This window comes from Anser brachyrhynchus, assembly GCF_964034855.1.
Source record: "Anser brachyrhynchus genome assembly, chromosome: 2".
Taxonomy (NCBI): domain Eukaryota; kingdom Metazoa; phylum Chordata; class Aves; order Anseriformes; family Anatidae; genus Anser; species Anser brachyrhynchus.
In genome coordinates, this window is record NC_137695.1 from 77,022,770 (window position 1) to 77,050,029 (window position 27,260).

Below are 27,260 nucleotides of genomic sequence, written 5' to 3' on the forward strand. Positions count from 1 at the left end.
AATTGTTTAGAGACATAAGTCATGAGCTTCATTGGTTCAACTGAGTTATGAATTATCCCTCTTATTATCCCTTTTGAACATATCTCACTACTCTCTCTGACAATCTTGACAGAGACAGTTAATTCACAAAACAAGAAAAAGAAACAAAACACTAAGGAGAGTTTACAAGTAAGAAATTTAAGTTAAAATCATAGAAAAGTTATGGTGCTTTAATTAAAAGATGTAAAAACATGTAAAAACCTATATTTTATCTGTGTTCCAGATAAAATGCAAATATGAAAATAAGGTTATTGTACTAAAACATTAAAACAACCTTTTTTCATGCTTATTAGTTTCCCTTAACCTTGTAAGGCTGTATTGAACATACCTTTCCCCTCCCACAGTAACTAATATCTTCTTAATCTTATTGTTTTTTTCATATTTTATAGACTTTTCCTGATTTCTGCATTGAAGTTATATATTTTCATTTCAACCTTTTTGAATAGATATAGTGGTGGAGGTGTGACTTCGTTCATCAGAGCAAAAACAAGGAAAGATGGGGTAAGTAATACCACTGCTGAGATGAAGAGATAACTGTCTCTTGAGTGCTTCCTCCAGAGTTATCTTTGAATGTTATGGGGGGCTCTGTACATTTTGCGAAGTCCAAGTGAAGCTATGTGGTGTGAAGCCTGGTAAGGAGAACAGAAGAACCTCGTGTGTGGTTATCACAGTACCTTATCACAAATAATGAATAGTTTGAGTATTTGAGTATGCACTGGGACTTCATCAGAGAGTTAAGCATGTGTTTCAGATTTATTCTGACTTAAGATTTTTTATTTATTTATTTATTTTCTACCTTGTAGCTTTATCCTAGTACTTGCAACTTCACACAGATTCTTTTAAGCTTCCCATAAGAGATTAAGCTGCCTTTAATGGAAACAGGATAAAGTCCTAGATAAACTGGAATTACTATAAATCTGTATACCATGTACATCAGGTTGACACTTAGTTTAAAAAGTCATAGATAATACTAACATGCTCTTTCCTGAGGCGGTAATATCTGATTTAATATGGTAATAATCTTTGAAACACTACAGAAGCAGACCTTCATGCATATACTACTTGCTTATGAAAAGATTGTTTTAAGGTTATCTTGACTTGCCATTACTTTGTTCATATTTTAAAATATAAATATCTTTTTTTTTAGGCAGAATTTCATTACTATTCAATACAAATTTATTTCCAGTAGGCATCAAAGAGCTTTTAGTATATAGTTTTTTGTGTTAAAATATTTTCACCATTAATTTACAATAAAGTGTTAAAATTGCCATTTTCACCCTGACTAACCCATGAAATCAGTTGTCTGATTGATTTACTGGGAGCTTAGTGTATCTTTTACAAATGGGATAGAGGAGTAGATGACTTCTGAGAAACGAGTTTCCTCTTTGCACATAAAAAGTCTCATAACAAATCTATTCTGTCATGAAAATTACAAGCACAAGGCATATTGTAGATCATAGGATTTTGTCTGAGTGTTTGTAGACTGAATATTTTGCTTTCATTACATCTTAGCTGAGCAGAAAAGGTCATTTTTATTTATTGATGGTTTTGGTCACAGGAGAGCAAAGTGGTTACTGTCAACATTCCAAGGAAGTATAGGATGAACTTTCTGCATCTAACAAAGAATATTAAAACATTACTCCAAGTGTATCACAGATGTAAAACACCTCATGTTTTAGCATCTGGAGATTAAATAATTGAGAGAGACCACAAAACACAGTAATATAATAAAGGAATAAAGGATAGACAATCATGTATTATTTTTGACAATATCGGAACAAGCATACAAAAATATTAGTAATATACTGGACCAAAGACTCCTCAGATTCACTCCTATTTTTATGTTGTTTGACAATATTAAAAAAAAAAATCTGGTATTTTTATTTTTTTGATGGATAAAGGTAATATTAATGTCACAAAGAAAAAATCTATTTCAAATTTGCATTAGGAAAAAGAAACATTAAAAAAATATGAACAGCATTTCAAGCAGCTCTGAGAAAACGATGTAGACATCTAGGTTATTTTCGATAATAAAGATCATCTAAAGGATACAAAATATTTCTCATAACTTCATAGAATGTATTCTAAAAAATAAGAGGTTAACTGAACATTTGGTATGAATTCTGTCAGATATTGATTGATTCTGTATAAGAATTTCTCTAATGATGCAGTCCCTTTCTCATTAATTTCTTTAAATACATCTTTGAGTCCTATTGAGCCCCCTCGGTTTCATCACAGAAGTTACATATCTCTTAGGGAACAGTACAGTTTCATTTTACAGCAGTGCAAAGGATGTAATTCCCTGCCCCTCAAATACAATTTCAGGGACTGCCACCTTCCCAATTCTTCAGTTTTTAAAACTTCATTAGTGTGTTTTTCAGTATTTCCTATGACCACACTACATGTGAGGCAGTTGTATCAGCTCCTCATCTTCCTCTGGAGCAACCTGCTATCCAACTTGATGAATCTGGCCCCACATCTGTCCGTCCTTTCTGAAGGAGCAAAAAATGTTTTGAAAACTGAGAAAGAACATTTTCCCTTTTCCCTTTTTCTCCCAGATCTAAGCTAGACTTCTTCTTTTTCAAGGGCTACCAAATGGGCTATGAACTTTACAGGTAAGTCAATGTCTAACCCCCCTTTTTTTTCTTTTTAATATTTCCTAAATAGATGGAATGATACAATTCTTCTTAAGCTGTCAGCCTAATGAATCCATAGCATTTGATTGAGAATCATAGATGCACTGATGTAGAAATAGAAAGCTCCCATATCAAAAATTGAATTCTGAGACCATCAGGACCAAGGCATATAATCATCAGCAAGAGAGCTATATATTTTAAGTTTGCTTCAGCCAACCAAATGACATTATTTTGTGGGACCATACAGTATTTAAAGTGCAAATAATTTCTAACTTTGAGAGAATTTATTAGAGAACATTCTGGGTGTATAAGCTTTAAATACCACTGCACTTTATTATAATTCTTGGAAGTAAGAGCACAGGAAGTTCCGCACGAACATGGAAAAAAACTTCACAGTGAGGGTGACGGAGCACTGGAACAGGCTGCCCAGGGAGGTTGTTGAGTCTCCTTCTCTGGACATATTCAAGGCTCATCTGGACGCCTACCTGGGTAATCTGCTCTAGGGAACCTACTTTGGCAGGGGGCTTGGACCCAAAGATTTCTTGAGTTCCCTTCCAACCCCTACAATTCTATGACTCTGTGATTCTGTAATCCTATTCCCACTCCTACCTCTTGCACTGTCTATAAAATAAGAGTATAAAAAATAGGAGTACCTGTGTGTTAAGCAGTGTGCAAACCCACTGAGGAGGGGAGGGGAGGGGAGGGGAGGGGAGGGGAGGGGAGGGGAGGGGAGCGGAGGGGAGGGGAGGGGAGGGGAGGGGAGGGGAGGGGAGGGGAGAGGAGGGGAGAGGAGGGGAGAGGAGGGGAGAGGAGAGGAGAGGAGAGGAGAGGAGAGGAGAGGAGAGGAGAGGAGAGGAGAGGAGAGGAGAGGAGAGGAGAGGAGAGGAGAGGAGAGGAGAGGAGAGGAGAGGAGAGGAGAGGAGAGGAGAGGAGAGGAGAGGAGGGAGAGGAGGGGAGAGGAGGGGAGAGGAGGGGAGAGGAGGGGAGAGGAGGGGAGAGGAGGGGAGAGGAGGGGAGAGGAGGGGAGAGGAGGGGAGAGGAGGGGAGAGGAGGGGAGAGGAGGGGAGAGGAGGGGAGAGGAGGGGAGAGGAGGGGAGAGGAGGGGAGAGGAGGGGAGAGGAGGGGAGAGGAGGGGAGAGGAGGGGAGAGGAGGGGAGAGGAGGGGAGAGGAGGGGAGAGGAGGGGAGAGGAGGGGAGAGGAGGGGAGAGGAGGGGAGAGGAGGGGAGAGGAGGGGAGAGGAGGGGAGAGGAGGGGAGAGGAGGGGAGAGGAGGGGAGAGGAGGGGAGAGGAGGGGAGAGGAGGGGAGAGGAGGGGAGAGGAGGGGAGAGGAGGGGAGAGGAGGGGAGAGGAGGGGAGAGGAGGGGAGAGGAGGGGAGAGGAGGGGAGAGGAGGGGAGAGGAGGGGAGAGGAGGGGAGAGGAGGGGAGAGGAGGGGAGAGGAGGGGAGAGGAGGGGAGAGGAGGGGAGAGGAGGGGAGAGGAGGGGAGAGGAGGGGAGAGGAGGGGAGAGGAGGGGAGAGGAGGGGAGAGGAGGGGAGAGGAGGGGAGAGGAGGGGAGAGGAGGGGAGAGGAGGGGAGAGGAGGGGAGAGGAGGGGAGAGGAGGGGAGAGGAGGGGAGAGGAGGGGAGAGGAGGGGAGAGGAGGGGAGAGGAGGGGAGAGGAGGGGAGAGGAGGGGAGAGGAGGGGAGAGGAGGGGAGAGGAGGGGAGAGGAGGGGAGAGGAGGGGAGAGGAGGGGAGAGGAGGGGAGAGGAGGGGAGAGGAGGGGAGAGGAGGGGAGAGGAGGGGAGAGGAGGGGAGAGGAGGGGAGAGGAGGGGAGAGGAGGGGAGAGGAGGGGAGAGGAGGGGAGAGGAGGGGAGAGGAGGGGAGAGGAGGGGAGAGGAGGGGAGAGGAGGGGAGAGGAGGGGAGAGGAGGGGAGAGGAGGGGAGAGGAGGGGAGAGGAGGGGAGAGGAGGGGAGAGGAGGGGAGAGGAGGGGAGAGGAGGGGAGAGGAGGGGAGAGGAGGGGAGAGGAGGGGAGAGGAGGGGAGAGGAGGGGAGAGGAGGGGAGAGGAGGGGAGAGGAGGGGAGAGGAGGGGAGAGGAGGGGAGAGGAGGGGAGAGGAGGGGAGAGGAGGGGAGAGGAGGGGAGAGGAGGGGAGAGGAGGGGAGAGGAGGGGAGAGGAGGGGAGAGGAGGGGAGAGGAGAGGCATATTAGAAAAAAGAAAAGCTCATAGATTAATTTAATAATGGGATTAAATATTTTTTCTGGCAGGAAGCATTCCTCTAGGATCTAAAATATGATGTACGGATGAGAAGGAGTCATGCCCAGATCGCAAAATGCCGTGACTATAAGGTATGCAATCTTTTTAGTACCAGCATGGTGCACCTAATAAGTCATCTGAGTGATTGCCATAAAGAGATACAAGCATTTTGCACTCAACCGGACAAAGCTTTAACAGAGATGGGATCTGAGCCAAGGGATCAGGAGTCATTACTAGACTCTCAGAACAATGAATTTGAGATGGGAAACAATGAAAACAAAGTTAACAACAACAAGGATGTTGATAAACATACACAACAAGCGACACTGGAGCAGACTGTCTTAGTTATGGCATTACAAATTACAAACTCTTATGGAGCTACTTCTGTGTTTGTAGAATAGTATAATCAAGATCAGAAGTTAGCCTGGAATGAGTATGTTTGCATTTGAAAATGTCAAAACATCTCATCATACAGTCAAAATTACCTGGCTTCCCATATCACAGAAGCAAGTGGTTAGGAATTAAATTACTGATTTCCAATAACTGATTGATTTAGACTAACTACAATATCTTCTTTTAAATAAAATGTAGATTAGGGAAAAGTGATGCTATATAAAAGACTACTGGTCTAAATCTGTACAGAAATATAATCTACATCCTACAGAATAAAGGTCAGGGTCAAACATTCTTTCCTGCTCTCTCAGAATCTGTTTCCTTTAAGTGAATGATCACAGATTTTTCAAGTCTTTCTTCCTTTAGATTAAATCCAGGTGAAGGGTTTTGTCAAGCATACTTTGCAAGCAAAAAAACAGCCAAGAGTATTATGCTATTTTGAGAAAATAATTTAATATGGATTTCTGGAACAAAACAAACTATTTAAAAGAAATCCATAAACAACTGTAACTGAAAAACTAACATACACCACCAACACAATAATACACCCAATATTCTATGTCTACACTTTACTAAACAATGTATCAAGAAGACAAAATCAGAAGCGTGGATGCAGACAATTAATATTATATCTCAGTCATAGTCCTCTAAAAGTTTGTATCAGTTTTTTTTTCAGATAAATATCATCTTTTTTTTTTCTTTCTTTCTTTTTTTTTTTTTCCCACTTTAAATCTAAATCTCTACAGAACAGCAAACTTAAAGACCTCCAGCAAGTAGACCACTAGGGAGAGACAAAACTACTAGGAAAATTTATCTTCCTTACAGTTGAAAGCTGTTCTCCCAAAGCAAAATGCTAAAGGCTTTAAAGGCCTTGTAGAAAAATCCTTAACATCAAGGTAGATAAAACATGCATTGCAAAAGCTTATATTATAACCAAAAGCTTATATTTTTAACTCACTTCAGTGGCAGTCCAGAGGCAAGATGAGCTAAAAAGAAAACTGTTCTAATATTAATTTCTTTTATGAGTCTATCCACTTTTTGAAGAATCAAGAAAGTTCTTTAAGATCTAACTCTATTTAATTTTATATTTTCAAACTGAAATATCTTGGCAATTAAAATTATAGGTCTATTCCTGGTCCAGAGAGCAGTATTTTTAATTTAAAAATTGTAGCTCTTTCTTGCTACTATGATATGGCTAAAGCAAAATCTCTTAAGTTATAATGTAAATTTAAAATAATAAAATGTACATATTTGTCATGATACTTGCCTATAGAATACACTGAATACTTTCTATTATAAAGTTTTTTTTTTTTCTCCCCCCCTAAAATTCATTTTTTTTTTCTTCCTCTTAAAAAGTACCTATGTCATTCCTTACATCTGCTCAGTTGTGTTAGAGAAACTACTCTTAGAGAACAAAAGAGATTTGCAACTTTCATAAAAAAAATCACATGGCAGTTGTAGTTAGCCATGTAGACTTGAAGAAAGTTAATAAAAGGAAAAAATGGAAGAGTCTACCCCCCAGAAAATGTCCTGCTTCTTTCCGATTGATGATCCCCTAAAGAGAATCTTGATTCACTTTTATCAGTGTTCCCTGACGTAAATGTTTGTGTTTTCTTCTCCCTCTTCTCTCTCCATAGTGTTACAAAATTGAAGAGGCATTAACAGCAGTATACAAAATATTTTGACATGGAATCTCAAGATGAATTTAAGACTGAGTGATTTATATATTTTTTAATTTGTTATGGCACTTACATTTTTTACTCAGAGATTTACTTAGCTGCCTAAAATTTTAACCATCCTCACACTCAAAATTATCATCTATTTTGCTGAAAGCTGGTCATGTGTAAGACCGTTTAGTTATATGTCATTGTAAAATTCTTGAAGATATCCCATTGGGCTCTGGCTGTGACTGTGGCTGCCTTTTTCTCTGTACTAACTCCTACTTGACTTCCCCACACTGCCTGGGACTGAAGATATGCCTGCTCTACCTAAGTCTTAACATACTTCTCTAAGGCAAAGACACGTCATGATTTTATTTGGAAAAAAAAAAAAAAAAGTCTTGGGAGTCCATGGCTCCACTTTTTGCATAAGGATTTAGCATGTGGAGTTTTTATCAAGGATGACTTTTAGCTTGTCTTCAAACTGTGGTGGAAAAAAGCTGAAGTCCATGCTGCCTCAGGGAGTGAGCTACCCTGCTACATTCCTTGCTTGGAATGGACCATGTGCAGATAATAATTTAAAATTAATCATACCAAAATCAGAACAAGCAGAAAGGGCACTCCTTTGTGCATCTCAAAGGGCAGAGATCTCAATGCAGGACTAAAAGACCTTAGTCCTTATTTCCACTTCCTTGGCATTCAGATTTCCACTTCCTTGGCATTTCAGATTTTTGATGAGAAGGTAATGGAATGAAAATAGAAGAAAGGGCTAGAAAACTTCCTCTATACATTCAGATTTCTGGGAGGAAAAAAAGAGCAGTGCTCCGCACCAAGTTTTCTACTAACAATAAAGTTGTTTTCCACTCTGCCTACAGACATTCCCCTGATGGTAATACAATATTTTCCAACAAAAGCCTTCCTGAAGGAATGATTTTTCTTTAATCTTTAACTTCAATTTCATAAAAGCGGGGACAGAATTTTGGAGATTCCTAAGCTTAAGATTTCTAGGAGATCAGTTCATACCTAGGGTGTCAATAAATAAATAATAATAATAATAATAATAATAGTAAAAGTGGATGTACATGAACCTGTAACAAAGCTGCAGTGAAAAATAAGCTAATCCCGTAAACTTGGTAGCTATTTATAATGCCCTGCATTTGATCTCGGAATCTCCCTATCAATTTAATTACAACATGGTGATTAACTTTGTTGATATAATATGTTACAAGAATTCTAGGGATGTTTTCTGGAGGGGAATGTGACTTTCAGATGACTATAATCCAATTGCAACACTTGCAATTCTTGCACATAGAATTTAAAAGCACGTGACAGTGTATCTTCAATTGTATTGGTAATATAGGTAAGTTTTTAAAGAAACGAGTGAATTATGTAGATAAGAAGAAATATATGCAAAAATGAATTCATATAGATCTCAAAAAATTTTTTAAACCTTCTAAATTAATTAATTAAAGTCACAACAAATTTCATTATTACATGTTTTTCCATTGCTCAGTGAAAGTCATAAATTTGGTAGCAACTGAGAGAAGAAGAGGTAAGAAGGTGGTTAGTTTTAATACAATTTGTGAGATTCCCAGGAAAAAAATTACATGGATAATCAAGTTAAAAAAGCAGTGAGGAACAGAAATTGAAGCCAACATGCATCTAGTTTTTCCAATATTTCATTCATTTATTTAATACAAGATTTTTTGTCTTTTTCCTCACACACTATCCTAATGTTTGACTTTGAAAGTTAACACTCAGATGACACTGAATAAAAAGGAAATCCTGTCAACAAATTTTCTTTGTCAGGTAGTTGTCTGAATAACTATGTATCTCAGCTCTTTGATGAGTAATGCATCTAAATAATTTATCATAGCCCTAGTCCTTGAAACTCTAAAGATATATGAGAAAACTTAGGCTAGTTTAAAAACAAGCTAAGGGCAATATTACTGCACTCCTAAAAGCATAATACAGCATTGATGAACATTAACCATGCTAGCAATCAGTAAAAGCCTCCATATCATTTAGAGAGCTCTTATATAAATGTGTTAGTTTATTTAAACTGAAGAAACGTTTCTGCTATTCTGACACTACACAGGTATGTCAAGAGTATTGAAGAATCATCTAATGCAATAACTAAAACTTTTGGTATTCAGAATTGTGTTTGAAAATCCATTAACACAGGAAAAATGGGGAAAGATACATTTTTTTTCCTTCCCATTCATACAAAATTACTTCTAAAATATAGTCAGGAATTACTTAACTCTGTAAAGGCTAAACACATAACAGGAAGAGTAATCAAGTGTCAAAAACATTTATTTTCATGTTGTTCATATAGGTAATTCAGATCATTCCCTTAGGACACAAGTAGTTACATGGACTCTAAGAATTCCTCTGAAGCAGCAGAGAAGCAGCTCCTACTAATGTTGGTAGTGACAATCACTGGCAGAAATTAACCATCATATGCAAAAAACCAAACCAAAACAAAACAAAACAACCACCATCTATTTTATTATCCAAGAAGAAGATCTATTGTATTATTAGATGTATATATATTATTTTCTGTCACAGGAATCCCCCCCAAAAAACAGGTCCTTTTCCACATGCTTTAAAAATAATTATATGCGGACATAAACACCTTTGTTGTTATTCATTACTGACTGCAAAATAAATTTTCACACCCTATCATTCAGTAGCTGTGCAGTGGCGTTTGAATTTTCTTTTGCAAGCTTAATAGAACAGGAACAAAATAAAAAGAAGAAATGCTGGGTTTCACTTTGACAGTATTTTGTCTTTGATTGTAGATAGTAACATATTTATAAGAACAGAGCAGCTTTTTCCCTCTTATATTTGCAATCTGATGGGATTAGTGCATATTTCAATATCCTGCCAACATAAAATCTGGCATACAGACACCAAGAACAAACCAAAATTATAAGTAAACTTGGGTCTACATCTAGGTGTGTCCTCTGAAAAATAGCTTGTATTTTGAAGTTAGACGCTGTAACAAAAACAGTTTAACTGTTCAGACACAATGTAGTAAGTAGCTCCTGCAAAGACATTCTAATTTATACTGAGGTTAGTTTTTGTAGGAAAATAGTCCTAAGCATGTAATTTTAGATATCACTCAGATGGTACTTCATGACCCAGAAATACTATTAAGCAATACTATGTAATATTTATTTCTATTAACGAAATATTTTATACCTAACAAATATGAACATCCAAGGGATACATGGGATGTAATCCCAGTATACTTACTTCTGTGCACGTAGTAGGGGAAAAATGGTAAGTGCAGTCTCTTTGAAAACTGTGCTGATTGCACTCATATGTTTCACAGAAAAAGAAAATATTTATTATTTCTAGAATTAAATAAGTAGATATTAGACTGACGTGCATTTTATCTTTCAGTTTTTATGTACTATAATATGATAAATCACAGACTCACTGAATGGCTGAGGTTGGAATGGACCTCTGGAGGTCATGTAGTCCAAACCTCCTGCTCAAGCAGGGACACCCAGGTTGCCCAGGACCATGTCTAGATGTCTTTTGAATATGCTCAAAGAGGGAGACTCCATCACTTGTCTAGGCAACCTGAGCCACTGCTCCATCACTCACACAATAAAGAAGTTCTTCCTGATATTCAGACAGGACCTCCTGTGTTCCAGTTTGTGCCCATTGCCTCTTGTCCTGCCACTGGGCACTACCAAAGAGATCCTGGCTCCATCTTTGCACCTTGCCTTCAAGTATTTATAGACATTGACAAGATCCCCCCTGAGACTCCTCCAGAATGAAAAATCCCAACTCTTTCAGCTTCCCCTTGTAAGAGAAGTGTTCTAGTCCCTTGATCAGCTTGGTAGTCCTCCATTAGACTCTTTCCTGTGTGTCCACATCTCTCTTGTACTGGAAGGCCAAGAACTGGACACAGTACTCCAGGTGCAGCCTCACCGATGCTGAGTAGAGATGAAAGATCACCTCCCTTGACCTGCTGGCAATACCCTGTCTAGAACTACCAAGAATACCATTAACCTTCTTAGTGGCAAGGTCATATTGTTGATTCATGTTCAACTTCATGCTCGCCAGGAGTCCTAGGTCCTTTTCTTCAGAGCTGCTTTCCAGTTATGTGGTCCCCAGCATGTAGAGATGCCTGAGGTTGTTCCTTCCCAGTTGCAGGACTTTGCACTTCTCTTTGAACTTCATGAGATTCTTGTTAGCCCATCTCTAGTCTGTTAAGTTCCTTCTGGATGGCAGCATTGCCTTCTGGTGAGTCAGCCACTACCCCCATAGAATCATAAAATCATAGAATATCCGAGTTGGAAGGGACCCATAAGGATCATCAAGTCCAACTCCTGGCACCACACAGGTCTACCCAAAAATTCAGACCATGTGACTAAGTGCACAGTACCCCTAGCTTTGTGTCATCTGTGAATTTACTGGGGGTGTGCTGTACACCATCGTCCAGATTGTTAATGAAGATGTTAAAATGGAATGTGCTCAGGATTGATCCGTGGGGTACTCCACTCATTACTGGACTCAAAACAAAATAATAATAGACATCAAAATTAAATGGAATATTAGCTATTCAAGATGTTTTCCCTTCAATTTCATTTTCTGGAAAATTCTGAAAATTTCAAGGTTCATTGCAAAACAAATGAAAAATAAATGTAGAACTTCCAACTTTCTGTAAGAAGTCAAAAAGAAGAAAAATAACTGTCAAGAGTGAAAAACTACATATAGGTCTGCAGTAATCGCTGTAAAGGGAGAACACTTTACACACAACTGCAAGTGCCTGTCAATAGGTCTAAAATACCAAAATACCATAGGTGTGCTTTTTTAGTTGCACCTGAAAGTTATCAACAGCATATTTTATTTTAGTGAAGAAAATTTCAAATGTATAATTCACTCACTTAACTGCCTGTAGTACCCTTTAGACATATATTTATTTAGAATTTATTTAGAATATTTCCACTGTCTCAGGGAATATATCACTGATTCTGTGCTTATTGCTTTCTAGTACCCTGTTTTTGGTATAATCTCCTGAGGGGAAAATAAAGATGTCTTTGATGTCAGCTTCAGTGATTCCACATTATCAAAGACAAGTAAAACTAATGACAACAGTGAATGAAACTGCAAAACACACTCCTGGAGATCTGAATTTCACATTGTGTAAGCACATGCCTTATAGGATAACCTCTCGGAATATCTCCGCTAGTTAAAAAATAAGTTAATAGTTTAATTCTTTTTTGTAGCTAGAAATATAAACTTTTATGATGGTTCTGTTGTTAATGGGTGGCCTTTGAGCAACTGAGAACCTAATGGGAGATATTCACAATTTTTGATTAACAATTTAACTTCATGGAATGCTCAGAAAAATGATCAGTACTTACTAGGACTTCAAGACTTTCAGAAAAATTACCTGGTAACCTACTATCATCACTTTATAAGTTGCAAAGCTGTTTCAGCTTCTGCCCCAAAATTCAAGTAAATGGAATCAAAGTAAGAAAACATTACCAATTTCCTTTGTGAAGAAGACATTATGGTTAAAAAATAATGAAAAATAGATGAACTAAACTGTAATCAAATAAACCAAGTGAAAGTTCAGATCTGGTTTAAAAAAAAGAGTAATTTCTTTCTATCACATAATGAGTGAAGACAGAATTTCAGACTGCTAAAAGTTTCAGTCAATATCTGGAATTTTCAGCTTACATTTATTTAAAATTGAAGTCAGCATACTTTGTAAGTCTATGTAAATTTTATACAGGTTGTTGAAAGGTGGGAAAAAAATAACACCTTTGTTAGATACTGTTGAAGCAGTATCGAATGCACAGAAAGTCAAATACCATGCAGTTATGTATCCATTGGAGTTCTCTAATATGAATGAGAAGTTATGGCATGTGATATATATTCTAGCAGGTGATATTCTCTTTGAAAGCATAGACTATTGACATATATTTAAGTTTAGAATATATAGTATATAATAGCACATTTCCAAAGTGGTAGTTGAAAACACCACCGAAATCTGAAAAGTGACCATAGTGTTTAGATGCCTGACCAGGTTCTGACTTCTACGGCCAAATAAAATCTGTGTACACTTTTCAGCTTGCATTAACATTTTATACACCTGCTTTGTAGTTCTTCTTGGTATTTATTTGCTTCCAGCAGAAACTGTTAGCAAGAGTTCATTTCAGTTTCTAGTTATCAACAGTTGCCAGTGCTTTAATTGTTTGAAATACAGACATATGTGATAATGTCATTTCTAGTTTAATGTCCTTTTTGCCTCCTTTGTGAAAGAACTCTCCAAGTCTTGCTGAATACATTAATATTGAGGCAGCTTGCTTGGCATTTGTTTTACTTGATGATGAACAACAGGCAAGAGCTCTCTGTGTCGTTTTGATGAAATCCTACAAAGTGAAATTTGAATAGAAAATAATGCAGTTGCAGAGTTTTCAAAGAGAAGTAAACAAAATATGAAGAAAGACTTGGAAACTGCTTTTGAAAGTCTTTGAAGAGTATTATAATTGTCTTGAAAAGTCGAAGAAAGAAGACAAGCTTCTATAATCTCATTTAACTATAACTTCATCAAGACAGTGGTGTAGAGTGGTGCCTGTAATCTCTTAATTCATTTAACTCAGAAACCCACCAACTACAAAACAGTGAAGAAAAATCTAGAGTTGCTAACATTGTGACAGCAAATGGTAGAAGACACAAACTTTAGTTCCTATTGAGAACACAAAAATGAGTTGTCAGATGTAGTCCATGTAATCACAGAATAATTGAGGTTGAAAGGGACCTCCAGAGAACATCCATTGCTCCTCCACATTTAAATTTGAAGCAACCTGATCGAAATGCTCAGGAACATGTCCAATCATGTCTTCATCCCTCAAAGGAGAGAGATTAACATTTTGCTCTAAAACTAAATTGGCCCACAGAAACTAGTCTTCATAGAGTAAAAAATGATTTATTGGAAATACAGCTGGACTGTAACACTTCAATGTTTTGATTCACCCTTCAGCATGTAAGCTATGAAGATGAATAGCATATCTAAAAATGAACTACAGCTTTTTTATTATTATTATTATTTATTTCTAGGTACTATCCATATGCATTTAGTCTGGTGAATAGATAGTTGTTTTTCAGGCCCTTTGGGCTGAATGGATGTTAATTTTAAATAATGGAAAAAAAATGTTGTTGTGGTTTAACCCGGCTGGCAGCTAAACACCACACAGCCGTTCGCTCACCCTCCCCCCTCCCTCTCTGGCATGGGGGAGAGAAACGGGAAAGTGAAGCCGGTGAGTTGAGATAAAGACAGTTTATTAAGACAGGAATATAATAATAACAATAATAATAATAATAGTGATAATGATAATAGTATTAATAATAATAATGTGTAAGAAGACGAGTGATGCACAACGCAATTGCTCACCACACGCTGACCGATGCCCAGCCTATCCCCGAGCAGCCAGCCCCCCACCCCGGCCAGCCACCCCTATATATTGTTTAGCATGACGTCAGATGGTATGGAATACCCCTTTGGCCAGTTTGGGTCAGCTGTCCTGGGTCTGTCCCCTCCCAGCTCCTGCTGCACCCCCAGCCTGCTCGCTGGCAGGACAGAGCGAGAAGCCGAAAAGTCCTTGGCCTGGTGTAAACACTGCTCTGCAACAATTAAAACATCAGCATGTTATCAGCGCTCTTCTCATCCTAATCCAAAACATAGCACCCTACCAGCTACTATGAGGGAAAATTAATTCTGTCCTAACTGGAACCAGGACAAATGTGAAGAGAGCCAAGGTTCACTTGCAAATGTGTGGATCGTCTACATCTTACCAGAGTGGTTTGGCCACGTGTCCCTTCTATTAACTTAGAAGAACAGTGCTTGACACTGTGACACAGGTTTCCTACTGGAAGAAGTAAATGGAAATATATTCCTGTAGTCCATTTTCCTGCAGTGTGTTATGTTTTATGTTTTATCTTGTTTGGCTTGTCTTAAGTCAAGTTCTGAAACCTTTATGGGATTTTGAAAACAACAGCTAACAAAATTATTTATAATGCCATATTTGAAGAGTCCTAGCCTAGATATTAAGCCATGTTTGGACAAAAATCTTAATCAGAAAGAACAAAAAGGCTGTGCAAATTAAGCTTATGATTATATTTGAGGTCTTACAACATAAATGCAGATAAAGAGTGAAAATGGACAGAAAACACATAACATGCAAGAATAGTAAAAGAAATGCAGATCCAATTGCAAGAAGTGAACAGGAATCACACAATCAAAGAGATAGGCTTAGAAATTTCTGTTTCCAGCAGGATACAAACAGGAAAGACTACACTTTGCAGGGTCTAAGAAGAGGATGATAGAATATGAGAAAACATTCTGGGTAAATACATGGATAGGTAAGGAGAGCCATACGTTTGTGATCTCATGAAGAAACAGACGTAAATCAAGGAAAAAAAAAAAAATCCCACAGTGCACATAAGTTTTCATGATACAAAAACGTCTTTTAAGGCCAGAAAAATTCCCTTGTTTTCCAACCCTCTTCTGCAACATGGTGCTATATACTGAAAGCATGATACTACATGTCCTGATCATCCTGGAGTTGAAAGTGATCTTATTTGTAAAGTAAACTACCTACAGTATAGGATATAACTCACAAGATAAATTTTGCTATGTGCTTCAAAACTTTCTTTCCCATAATGAATGTAATATTAATTTAAATTCACAGGTAAGAAATTGTTGTATTATACAGAAGTTCGGAAAATGGTATGAAGAAAATACTTTTTACAGTGATATACTAAGGTTTAAAAAAGACATTTATATACCAGAAAGAATAGTAATTATGATAATGCTTAAGTTTTTTTTTTTCCACAGCAACTTCTCCCAGCTATCTTTATTTTATCAAGAATCAAGGAATCCCATTCAGGGACTAGGACTTAATTGTACTTTCATTGTACTTTGTGATTTTGTAATTTGTGGCTGCAACCCAATCCCACAAATCTATGATTCTAAGGGGGGAAAAAAAAAAAAAGAAAAAAGAAAAAAAAAACCTTAAGATTAACTTCTTGTTTGTGCATTACCTAATAATTATAATTTAATATAGAATATTAAATATAAAGTTTATAGTAACCGAATATTAAATCTTATGAAATATTTGGTATATAATGATAATAGTGTCTAAAATTATTATTATTTGGACTCCTTACTTAGCCATTTGGAAGTTCATAATGAAACTCAAAGTTTACTTACTCTAAATATATAATACAACATTTATTCATAGAATCATAGAATGGCTTGGATTAGAAAGGACCTTAAATAGAATTTCATTCCAACCCCCCTGTCAAGGGCAGGGATGCAACTCACTAGATCAGGTTGCCCAGGTCCTCTTCATGAAAGGTCCTACTTGTGAAAGAATGCCATAAATAATACACTAATACAAATAATACACTAATACATGTCCACTTCTTTATAGATTTATTTTTGTTTTAGAGAGGAAACATACTGAGAAACACCTTTAAAACAAGAAATATTGCACCAATTTCTCTATGAGAATTTTTAAGTACAAGATGACTGAATAATGAAGTACAAGAGTATACATAAATTATAGTTTAAAATTTGTCATATTAATATAAGGTGACAGAGGCATATTATGCTCCTAGGTAAACTTTCAGATTTTATTGTACGTTTTGATATCTTAGAGATCCATATAGGTAAACTGAAATACTTAGTGACAGATTTTTTTTTTATTATTTTTTTTTACTGCCTCCTCTGCAGACACAGATCAAAGTAAGGTGAGCTGCTATTTAATGTATTTGGCATCCCAATAAAAATTATGAACATTTGCATGATTAAATCACTTATTTAAGTTCCACTACTTTCTTACCCATCAATATTAGCAATTCACATCTTTGAGTAAATAAAAAATCTGGAATATTAAATAGAAAAATATAGATATGACACTGATAAATAAATGGATGAATATATTAGAGAGCAGTGTCAGTTAAACTACTCTGGTTAATGTTTTGTCAGCATGTGCATTTTCTAGGATCTATAACATAACAATAAAATGCTGTCAGTAAGTTTTCAAACCACTCAGCACCTGGATTTTGTTTTTCTGGAAATTAAAAATATAGACCTACAAAAAGATTTCATTTGTTATTATCATAGAATCATTATAGAATCATAGAATGGCTTGGATTGGAAGGGACCTTAAATATTATCTTGCCCTGCCATGGGCAGGGATGCTACCCACTAGATAGTCCACTAGATGCTATCCACTAGATTAGGTTGGCCACAGCCTCATGCAACCTGGCCTTGATCACCTCCAGGGATGGGGTATTCACAGCTTCTCTGAGCAACCTGTTCCAGTGCCTCACCGCCTTCAGTGAAAAATTTCCTGCTAACATCTAATCTAAACCTTCCCACTTTTTTCTGATTTTTTTTTTAAATCATTCCCCCTTGTCCTGTTATTATCTGCCTGAGTAAAATGCTGCTCCCCATGTTTTTTTATAAGCCTCATTTTAGTATTGAGAGGCCACAATGAATTCTCCATGGAGCTTTCTCTTCTTCAGGCTGAACATCCCCAGCTCTCTCAGCCTTTCGTCACAGGAGAGGTGCTACAGCCCTCTGATGATCTTCATGGTCCTCCTTGGGACCTGCTCTAACAGGCCCACATCCTTGTTGTGCTGGGGGCCCCAGACTGGATGCATTACTCCAAGTGGAGCCTCACGAGGGCAAAGTAGAGGAGGACAATCACCTCCCTCGACCTGCTGGCCACTCCTCTTTTGATGCAGCCCAGAATGCAGTTGGCCTGCTGGGCTGCAAGTACACATTGCTGGCTCATATTGAGCGTTTTGTCCACCAGAATTCCAAAGTCCTTCTCTGCAGGAAAGACTCTTGCCTGGGATTGCCCTGATTCAGGTTCAGCACCTTGTAATTGGACTTATTGAACCTTATTAGGTTCACATGGGTCCACTTCTCAATCTTGTCCAGGTCCCACTGGTTGGCCTATCTTCCTTCTGTTACACCAACTGCACCTCTCAGCTTGGTGTCATCTGCAAACTTGCCGAGGGCACACTCAATCCTATCATCTATGTCATTGATACAGATATTAAACAGCAGACAGACCACTGAGGGACGGCACTCTTCTCTGGCCTCCACCTAAACATAGAGCCGTTGACCAGAACTCTCTGCATGTGGCCTTCAAGATGATATCCACTGAATAGTCCATCCTTCAAATCCATCTATCTCCAATGTGGAGATCAGGATGTCATATGAGACCATGTCAAAGGCCTTACAGTAGTCCAGGTAGATGATATCGGTCGGTCTTCCCTTGTCAACTGATGCAGTCACTCCATCATAGAAGGTCACCAGATTAGTCAGGCACAATTTGCCCTTGGTGAAGCCATGCTGGCTGTCTGGGATCACCTCTTTGTCCTGCATGTGCCCTGACATTGCTTCCAGGAGGATATTTTCCATGGTCTTCCCAGGCACAGTGGTGAGGTTCCCCGGTCTGTAGCTCCCCAGGTCCTCCTTTCTACCCTTTTTAAAATGCAAGTGATGTTTCCCTTTTTCCAGTCACCAGAAGACTTTGCCTGACTGCCTTCCCATTTCAAATGTGGTGGAGAGTGGGTTGACAGCTACATGATCCAGTTCCCTCAGGACGCTGGGATGCATGTCACCAGGCCCCATATTGTTCAATTGTTCAATTTCATTAAGTGGTCTTTAACCTGCTCTTTGCTTACAGTGAGAGGGATTTTACTCCCCCAGCCTTCCTCTTCAGGTTCACGGACTCGAGAGATGTGGGAAGCCTGACAGGCATTGAAGATTGCGACAATGAAGTTGTTGAGTATGTCAGCCTTCTCCATGTCTGTTGTTAGTAGTTCATCCTTCTCATTTATCAGAGTGTGTACACTGTCCTTGGCCTTTCTTTTCTGGCCAAGGTACTTATAGAATCCCTTCTTGTTATTCTTCACATCCCTTGCCAAGCTCAGTTGTACAAAGAAGTATTGTATCCTCCTAATATTTTATTTTATTATTTCATTTTATTTTATTTCATTTCATTTCATTTCATTTCATTTCATTTCATTTCATTTCATTTCATTATTTAATTTCATTTCATTTCGTTTCATTATTTTATTTTATTTTATTTTACTTTATTTTATTATTTTATTTTATTTTATTTTATTATTTTATTTTATTTTATTTTCAGTGTACTGTAGTGAAATTCAGTATAAATATTTTTTAGGAAACTGGTTAAATTCAAACAGGAATGTATTTGTAGTATAAAAAAGAGACATTTAAATTGTTTGTCCTCAGACTATTGGTTTTTTATTGATTTTGTTATATCCATGTAATAATGTATTGAGGAAAAAATAATTCACCAAGCAAGAGTGCAAAAATACCGTCAGATTTTATTATTATTATTATTAATAATATTAATATTATTATTTTATTATTATACAGAAAACCACAACTTTGCAAGATGTTTCACAGACAAAAAAAAAAAAAAAAAAAAAAGTTAAGGTTTCTAACCTGGACAACTTAACCTATTTTTTCATCTTTTTAAAAGAGAGCTTCTAATAATAGGAGATAAACACTGGAAGAAAATGTTTTATAATTGTTAGATGCTCAGTTAGTTAACAAAGTGATGGAGTGGGCACATCTATTCATTATTTTGTGTTTGTTTTTATTATATCTTGTTCTCCAGAGTGAGTTTTAAGGAAATTGTGGGTTTTATTAAGAAAATACTCCTGGGGAGGTTTATTTGAAATTGTTCTTACCAAATATGATGTTAGACTTCAAAGTTTCTATCACAGTTTTCAATCTCATGAAATTCAGGTCTCTAAAGACTTTATGCAAATTCTTACATTTAGCATAAACAGAAACTGGCTTCTGTAAGTACTGGTGTAGAACTTTTTAGTCCTATGTGTAGGCAACCACAGTAAAATGCCATTGGATTATTAGTATGCTTAATTATTTAGGGGTCTGGAAAGTAATAGAAAGAAAATCTGCATTTGAAAGTGTTTTAGTGAGTTTTTAGGTTAAGAAATTATTTCTTTGTCAGTTATTAAATGCATACATACCATGACATTATTTAGCTAAGGAAGTTGTAAATATGAACTCGAGTCTTTGCTCCACTATAATCTCAAAAGTATATGCATATAGCCTTTTCCAAGCCAATACATTATTTCATCATATAATGTCTATACAATTTGCACTGATGTCAACAACAAAACTTATTCCTGAATTTGATTCTGCAGTGTAGGGCTCTCTGACATGAGTTGCTCTGCAGGGGGAAGGTTATCCACAACATCTTCGGCAGTGAGAAACTGTTGTCTTCTTTCTCCATCCTTTAAGCATCCTTATAAGCAGAAACATCAAATTACATATAAACAACATGTCTTTTAGCATGCTGGGTCAAATAGGCTATATAGCTAAGTTCAGAAATTACATGCTTGCTAACAATTTCATTTTTTCTTAATTTAAATAAAAAGCTACAGAAATTTAGTATGTTTACAGTCAGATGTCTTCTCACCACTCTTACTCTTTCTTCAAAATAACAAAAGAAGTTTTCAGTAGCTGGAAAGATTTCAGGGGGAGTTTTTTAGTAGAAAGAGACCAACACTTCTTGATTGTTTGAAAAAAATATGAGGACAAGTAAGTATTATTTTGAGGCAAATTAAACTCGTTGTCAGTCTAGAAGTATTCAGGGATATGAATACAGCAGAGTAATAGACTGACATAATATTTTATTATTTCTATGATTTCTGACACTTATGCTGTTATTGCATAGATATGCCAGAGAAAGCAATTAGTAATTGTTAAAATTTAAGAGATTTAGTGCCAAATTGTTAACAGGTGGCTGCAGCCAAGGGAAAAAAGCAAAAAATAACAAGATGCAAACTGAGAAATTATCCCATGTGGTCAGCTCCTTACTTATTTATTTAAACTTGATATTTTATGGCTTTTGAAACAAGAACCATTCATATTGTTCTGTGTTGATTTTTTAAATTGATTCAGTAGAAAACAACACACTAGTAGCAGCCATGACCATTAGGAAGCAAAACTGAAAAAAAGCAGGAAATGATATGTGGAATGTTCAAAAGAGATAAAGGGCTTTGTTCCAACAGAAAAGTTATTCATTAATAAACTAAAATAGTGATAGAATAAGCAAAATAAAACTGTTGAGGAATACAAAGAAATTTTTTCATGTTTTTCCCCAGAATTGATTCTATTTATGCCTAACATGGAGATATAGTCTCTCTTTTTTTTTTTTTTTTTTTTAATTGATAGCATGTTTGTAGAAGAGATTTGGTTTTGAATCTGTTTCTTCATTTTAATAAAATTCACATTCTCTGTGTTTGTATTAACAGTGAAAGGAATGAAATATAATTCGTCCTTTTCTCTTTTACTAAGATCAGTGAAGATCGATCCTTTTCAAGTTTTTCTTTGGAACACATTCACTTTGCTGTCAGTTGCTGAAGTATATCATTCATATTCTATAAGAAGTCTAAGTGTCCTGACTGAAGCACTAAATGTTTCTCCTAGGAAGGAATACAGATAATCTTGACATTTGCCTATATTATGTTCTTCTACAGATGAATGAACTATTACATCTTCCACCTAGTAAATGACAAGCTGACATTTTCTTTTAGATAAGTACAAACACTTATCTTGTAATAACTACTTGTCCTCTAATAACTACCAGAACCATCTGTTTTAAAAATCTTATTGTTTCATGTAGTTAATAGCCTATACATTTCATTTAGAAAGAAATAACTTCTGAGAATGGCCTTTCTTGGCATACTAGTAAAAGAAGGAGATCCACTAAAGCTGTTGCTCATTAAAGTCCTAATAAAGAAGTGGGCAAGGCGGCAAGTAGAAATAAATCCTTCATTTTCTTAATGTTCAGACTATCTCTGAAATCAGTGAGAGTTATTCCTGCACATCCAGGTGAAGTTTTAGTGCCTTGGATTTGCTTTTACTTTTTCCTTTGAAGTATTACTTTTAGCTTTAATTTCCATCCAAAGGTTTTTGTAGAAGCTTCATCTGAGTAAAATCAGGAAGAGGCAAAGAAACTTAAATCTTGATTCTGTCCTTTATTCACACACAGAATGGTTTCAAATGCTAGAGAATGGAAGACACAATATCACCAGCCACTGTTTGTAGTTCCTGCAGTATCTGGGAACAGTAGGATTAAGAAGGATGAAGATATAACATTAATTCTGACCGGACTAACTTTGCTGTCTAAAGGTCAAAACCTTCGGTCTTCTGAAAAGTGTTCGTATTTCAAGAGCTGCTATTCAGGGCTTTTGAGACAGAACATTAAAAATCCACTTCCACTAAAAGTCACATACAAATCATCATATCTTCTAAACTTCTCTATTTTTTTATTTTATTTGTTTATTTATTTATTTATTTTGACATGCCCAGTTAAAGGAATTAGCTAAATATAACCAGGCTACATCTGTATGCTTGAGAGCATCTCCAAGAATTCAGTGATACTGATTATTTGTTCTGGCTTGTTCTCCCATGCTCCATGTTCTCTCCATGCTCCTCTCATTCTTTCTTTCCCTCACACATTGCTGTTATCTTTTAATTCATCTTCTCTTTGGCCTCACGTCCTTCTGGATTCAGACTTTCCTCCAGTTTTCATTCCTTCATGTTTTTCTAGCCTTGTACTTATTTTCCATTTTCTTGACAAGTCACAAAATAGAAACTCTAGCACAATTATAGGTAAAGAAGGAAACAAACAAACTCTTATGGGCTAGAAAGCTAGGTGTGTCAGAAAAAGGAGCAGATCAGAAAACAAGCATTTTACAACAAACAGAAATGTTATTTAGAGTGCCGATCCACACTGCCATACCTAAAGATGCTCCATGAATTAACTGTCTCAGCACTGGGATATAAGGATGGCCCTTTCTCATTTGTTTCTTTACCTCACTCTTGCTTTTTGCTCCAGAAAATCCCAATAGATTTTTGGCTGCCATCTTCAAAATCTACTTGCAGACTGAAAAATTCAGATCAACAACAAGTATGTGCGATAGATTCCTGTAAATCTCTGCTTGGTTTAGTATAGCATGCTATTGAACAGTCTTTTCTGTAAATCAAAATGTGATTGTCACAATCCACCACTGCAAGGAGTGCTGTAAATGCAATACTAAAAGAATAAAAATAAAAAGAAATTCAATTAACTGCATGAAATTAAAGTATGTAACTACCAGTTGCACAAATAACCCTTTGCCATTACAACATATAATGGATAGCAAGTACCTTAGTTTTGCAAAATCATTCATAAAAGCAACTTAGATTGCTTATACCAATTTATAATAAGGAAATTATTGAAATTCTTTCTTGCTTATATAAAATGCTTTTAAAAAGGAAAACAAAAATAATAAAAAAAAGTGTTTCATTGATACAATATTCTATGTAGATATTCACTAAGAGCAGAAAATTTTGAAGGACAGAGGATCTTAAAGCTGAGAATGGAAATCTGGTTTATTTTGCCTCTTTAAATATTATTACTTTCTTTTGGTTACTTGGTAATGAGTGATAATGTATGAGTATGTATAAACTGCATTTAAGACATAAGCAGAAAACATATGGAAAACATATGTCCAAAATTACTAGATCCTGGATTTTTTTCATCTCCTAAGTAATTGTCTTGTGGATTTATGTGTGTGTGTGTGTGTGTGTGTGTGTGTTTGTTACATACATTCAGTGCTGTTTTGTTTTATTTTGTTTTGTTGTGTTTTATCTTCCACTTTTGCTTTGGACTAGAGGGTGGGGAAGCCTGCTGTATTTCAGACATTCACAGACCTCATCATCTAAGTGTTCATCATGAAAGTGAAACAAATTAAACTGACAGTCGTATTCCCCACTTTATAAATATTTTCAAACTAGCATAACCAAATGGAAGCTCATGGCATGTAAAAATAAAGAACTGGATTCTGCATATAAAATCCCTCTGGAATACAGAACTGTGGGAGAACTGGTGTTTGATTTCTTTCTCTTTTACCGTTAGTTGTAGATACAGTAATTCTGGCCATACACAGTCTGCTTTTAATTGAGGCTTTGTAAGAAATTTTGTATCCTTTGACTCAGGATTTTTAAGCTTCTATGTAAGGTGTTGGGGTGACCAAAAAGACCCTGTATCCTCTTGGCTATGAGTACCAAAACTTAAGCTAATCGTTAAAAAAAAAAAAAAAAAAAAAAAAAAAAGTGGCTGAGATTGTAGTAACATTAAACTGCAAGTGTGATCGAAAGTAGTGATAAAATCCCAGTTGCTTACAATAAGAACAAGGTTCAGACTTATGATAAAGTGTTTTTACTTCAGGTTATGTTATATCCTTTTCTTGGTGACCAAAAGGATTGGTTTCCTTAGGATTTTATGATTTATTATTATTATTGTTGTTGTTGTTGTTTTAGTTGTTTTGTAATTAAGTTCCCCCTTTAGGCACAGACTTTCCATTCCACTATACTATAAGTTTTATTTACTGTACCAGTCATAAACTGATTTTTCCTTTTAATTCAGTCTTACTTTAATATTTCATTCCTACGCATCTCATTCTTGGCTGCTAGGAAGGATACTGCAGGTAAAGCAGGTTTAAAAATTTCCTGCCCTAAAGGCTAGTATATATTTTATACATTTAACAAATTATTTAGACAGATGCAGTATAAATTTATTGTTTTGGGCATTGCGTAGTAAACTAAAGACAAAAAATGGGACTAAAGTCTCATAACTGAATACAAACTGTCTATATTTCATGGGGGATCTATGTTATTTCTGATGTATAAACTGGAAGAGGGGGCATGCTAATTTAGCTGCTTTGGTAGGGCACAATATGTCTGTTTCCCCACACAGACTGACTCACTTCCTGCCAGATTCAAGCATGAACAAGCACATCTCACCTCCATCTGTACCTGTCTGAGAGATTTGTGCTGAGCAACACCCAGTTACTTTATGGTATTGCAAGGTCCTGGGTTTAAATAATAGGTTGTTTAAATAAAATAGTTTAATTTGTGCTTTACTCAACGTCTCTGAAATGATGGTGAGAGAAGCACAGCCACAAACATTCACTCATGACTTACAAAAGTGAATTGCACAGGAGCTGTGCAGATCATGGGAACTGAAGAGTAAATTCTAACCAACTGTTCAAGTGTTGTGTGTTTCTTTTTGTTTGTTTTGTTTTGTTTGTTTGTTTTTGTTTTGGTTGGTTGGTTGGTTTCATTTTTTTGTTTGTTTTTGTTTTGTGCAGATGTACAGGGGCCTTTGGGCTTTGGTGGCTGACAAGCAAACTTCAGACAAGTTTGGAAGTTAAGAGGGAAATATCCCAGGATCTGCTGCTTAACCGCAGACTTTCAAAATATGCTTATCTTTCCATAGAAAATGGAAAAACGTACCAGTTCCAAGACATACCACTGGGATTCCTTTTCAATTGGCCTAGATGGTGGACCAGCTCTCCTACAGCTAATGGGAGTAGCAGTTTTTAGAAATCAGGCTGTCAGATAAGAATTCATGGAGTTGTAATATATAATGTTGTCCTAAAGCAATCTTTATGATGAAACTGACATGTTCTGGGCTCTGTGGCAGACCTGGGAAGTTAAACATGTCTCATCTTGGCTATTTTAGAGGCTCAAATAGGATTAAGGCTGAGAAATGGAGGTAAAGGGCAACATGAAAAAACTCAAGAATGCACTCTTTCTTATCTTTAAAAGTATGCTCATATTGAATGGTCTTGCAGAAGTCACTTAAATAGCAGACAATTGATCACTTGGCTTAATGCAACTGCACTGTGTGTAGTAAGGAATTCCTCATTTTTTTGAACGATCTAATTTGCCACCATGAAAGAACATTCTCAGTTCTTATTACATTTGTTGACATTGCGTGTTGCCATGCACAGAATCATGTTTTTCCACAGCACTTGAGCATATTTTGAACTATTTATTTTAACTGTTTTCTCCAATAATTTCATATGTACCACCAAGATAGAAGCAACCCTTGAAGCAAAGCACTGTGCAAGGATGACAGGATGCAGAAGCCAGAAAAAAGCTATCAGTGTATACAAACTACCACAGAATACCATCTTTGCTCTGCTTTTCTATTTATCATGGCAGAATATGAGTCAGAGAACTGCTTAAAATAACTTTTTAAAAGATTTTTTTGCAAGGTGTCTGCTGCACCAGAACTATGCAATAAGACAGTGGTTCTAGTGCTCTTGCATGGTCATAGCACAAACATGATGATGATTCAAAACAAATAAATAAACAAATACATATATATGCATGACCAGTTCTAGTAAGCTGTGTACAAAATGTAGGTTGACTCCAGCTAGCCTTTTCCTTACATTTAAGTTCACATTGAAAATATGAAATATGAACCTATGCATATGTATTAATTGAATAGTGTGGTTTTAATGGCAGGATGTAAGAGACATGGTGGTTGGAGAAAATTAGTTTATCTTTTTTTTGTGTGTGTGTATAAATTATGTGAATAACAATTAAAAGGAAGTCTAGCAAGTATTATTGTAACAGGTCACGTGAGCCATTTCTTTTCGGAGAAAAGTCCAGTCCAAGCACTTGATAATATGGTGTAAAGTTGTTGAAGGGTCTGAAGAAACTTCAATAAACATCAAATGTTGTAGCTGAGGTTTTCTAATTATTATTTTATTTATATTACATTTATTGTTGTTGTTCTGAGCAATCTAACTTTGGGCCCAAATATTAATGGTTTTAATGGTTAACTGTTTAATTGTTTACTGAAATCTGTCTGGGACTTCATTTATATATATCGTTTATAAGATACTGGCACATTATTTCATTATTTCTGTAGTGTTTTTTTTATTTTTATTTTTATTTTGAGAAATCTATAGTAAAGATTTGCCAGTCAGATGAAAGCATCACTTTCAATCATAATTTGCAGTATAGTGGTCAATAATCCAAATGAAGAAATTTAGCTACTGCCAGAGAAATGGGTATATTTCAACATCCTTGAAAATCCACTCACGTAGGAACTCAAAGAACAGTTTAGAATTTGGTTCCTGTGTTTTACAGTTACTACAACATCTCAGGCAGAAAAGTCATGGACAAGTCTCAGGAGGTATTGATTTAGTTTGCAGATCAATCTGCATCAGGACTTTTGTCAAGACATATGATAAAAAGAAACCTACAGGATTACTTATTTTTCTCCTCTTTTATCAGTATATTGTCATAGACATAAGGCCATTTACAAATATATTATAGTCCATTTTAAAATTGTTTTGTCTTCCTCTTGTCAATAAATAAATATTTTCAGTATATGC

At 36.6% G+C, this 27,260-nt stretch overlaps 1 long non-coding RNA gene across 1 annotated transcript; it reads left to right on the plus strand.

The window, feature by feature from the left end:
- Positions 1-2,596: 2,596 nt before the first annotated feature.
- On the plus strand, positions 2,597-27,260 carry LOC308188805. The gene is made up of 3 exons (XR_013945780.1): positions 2,597-2,654; positions 4,926-5,006; positions 25,218-27,260. It is a non-coding gene; the product is annotated as an uncharacterized lncRNA (long non-coding RNA).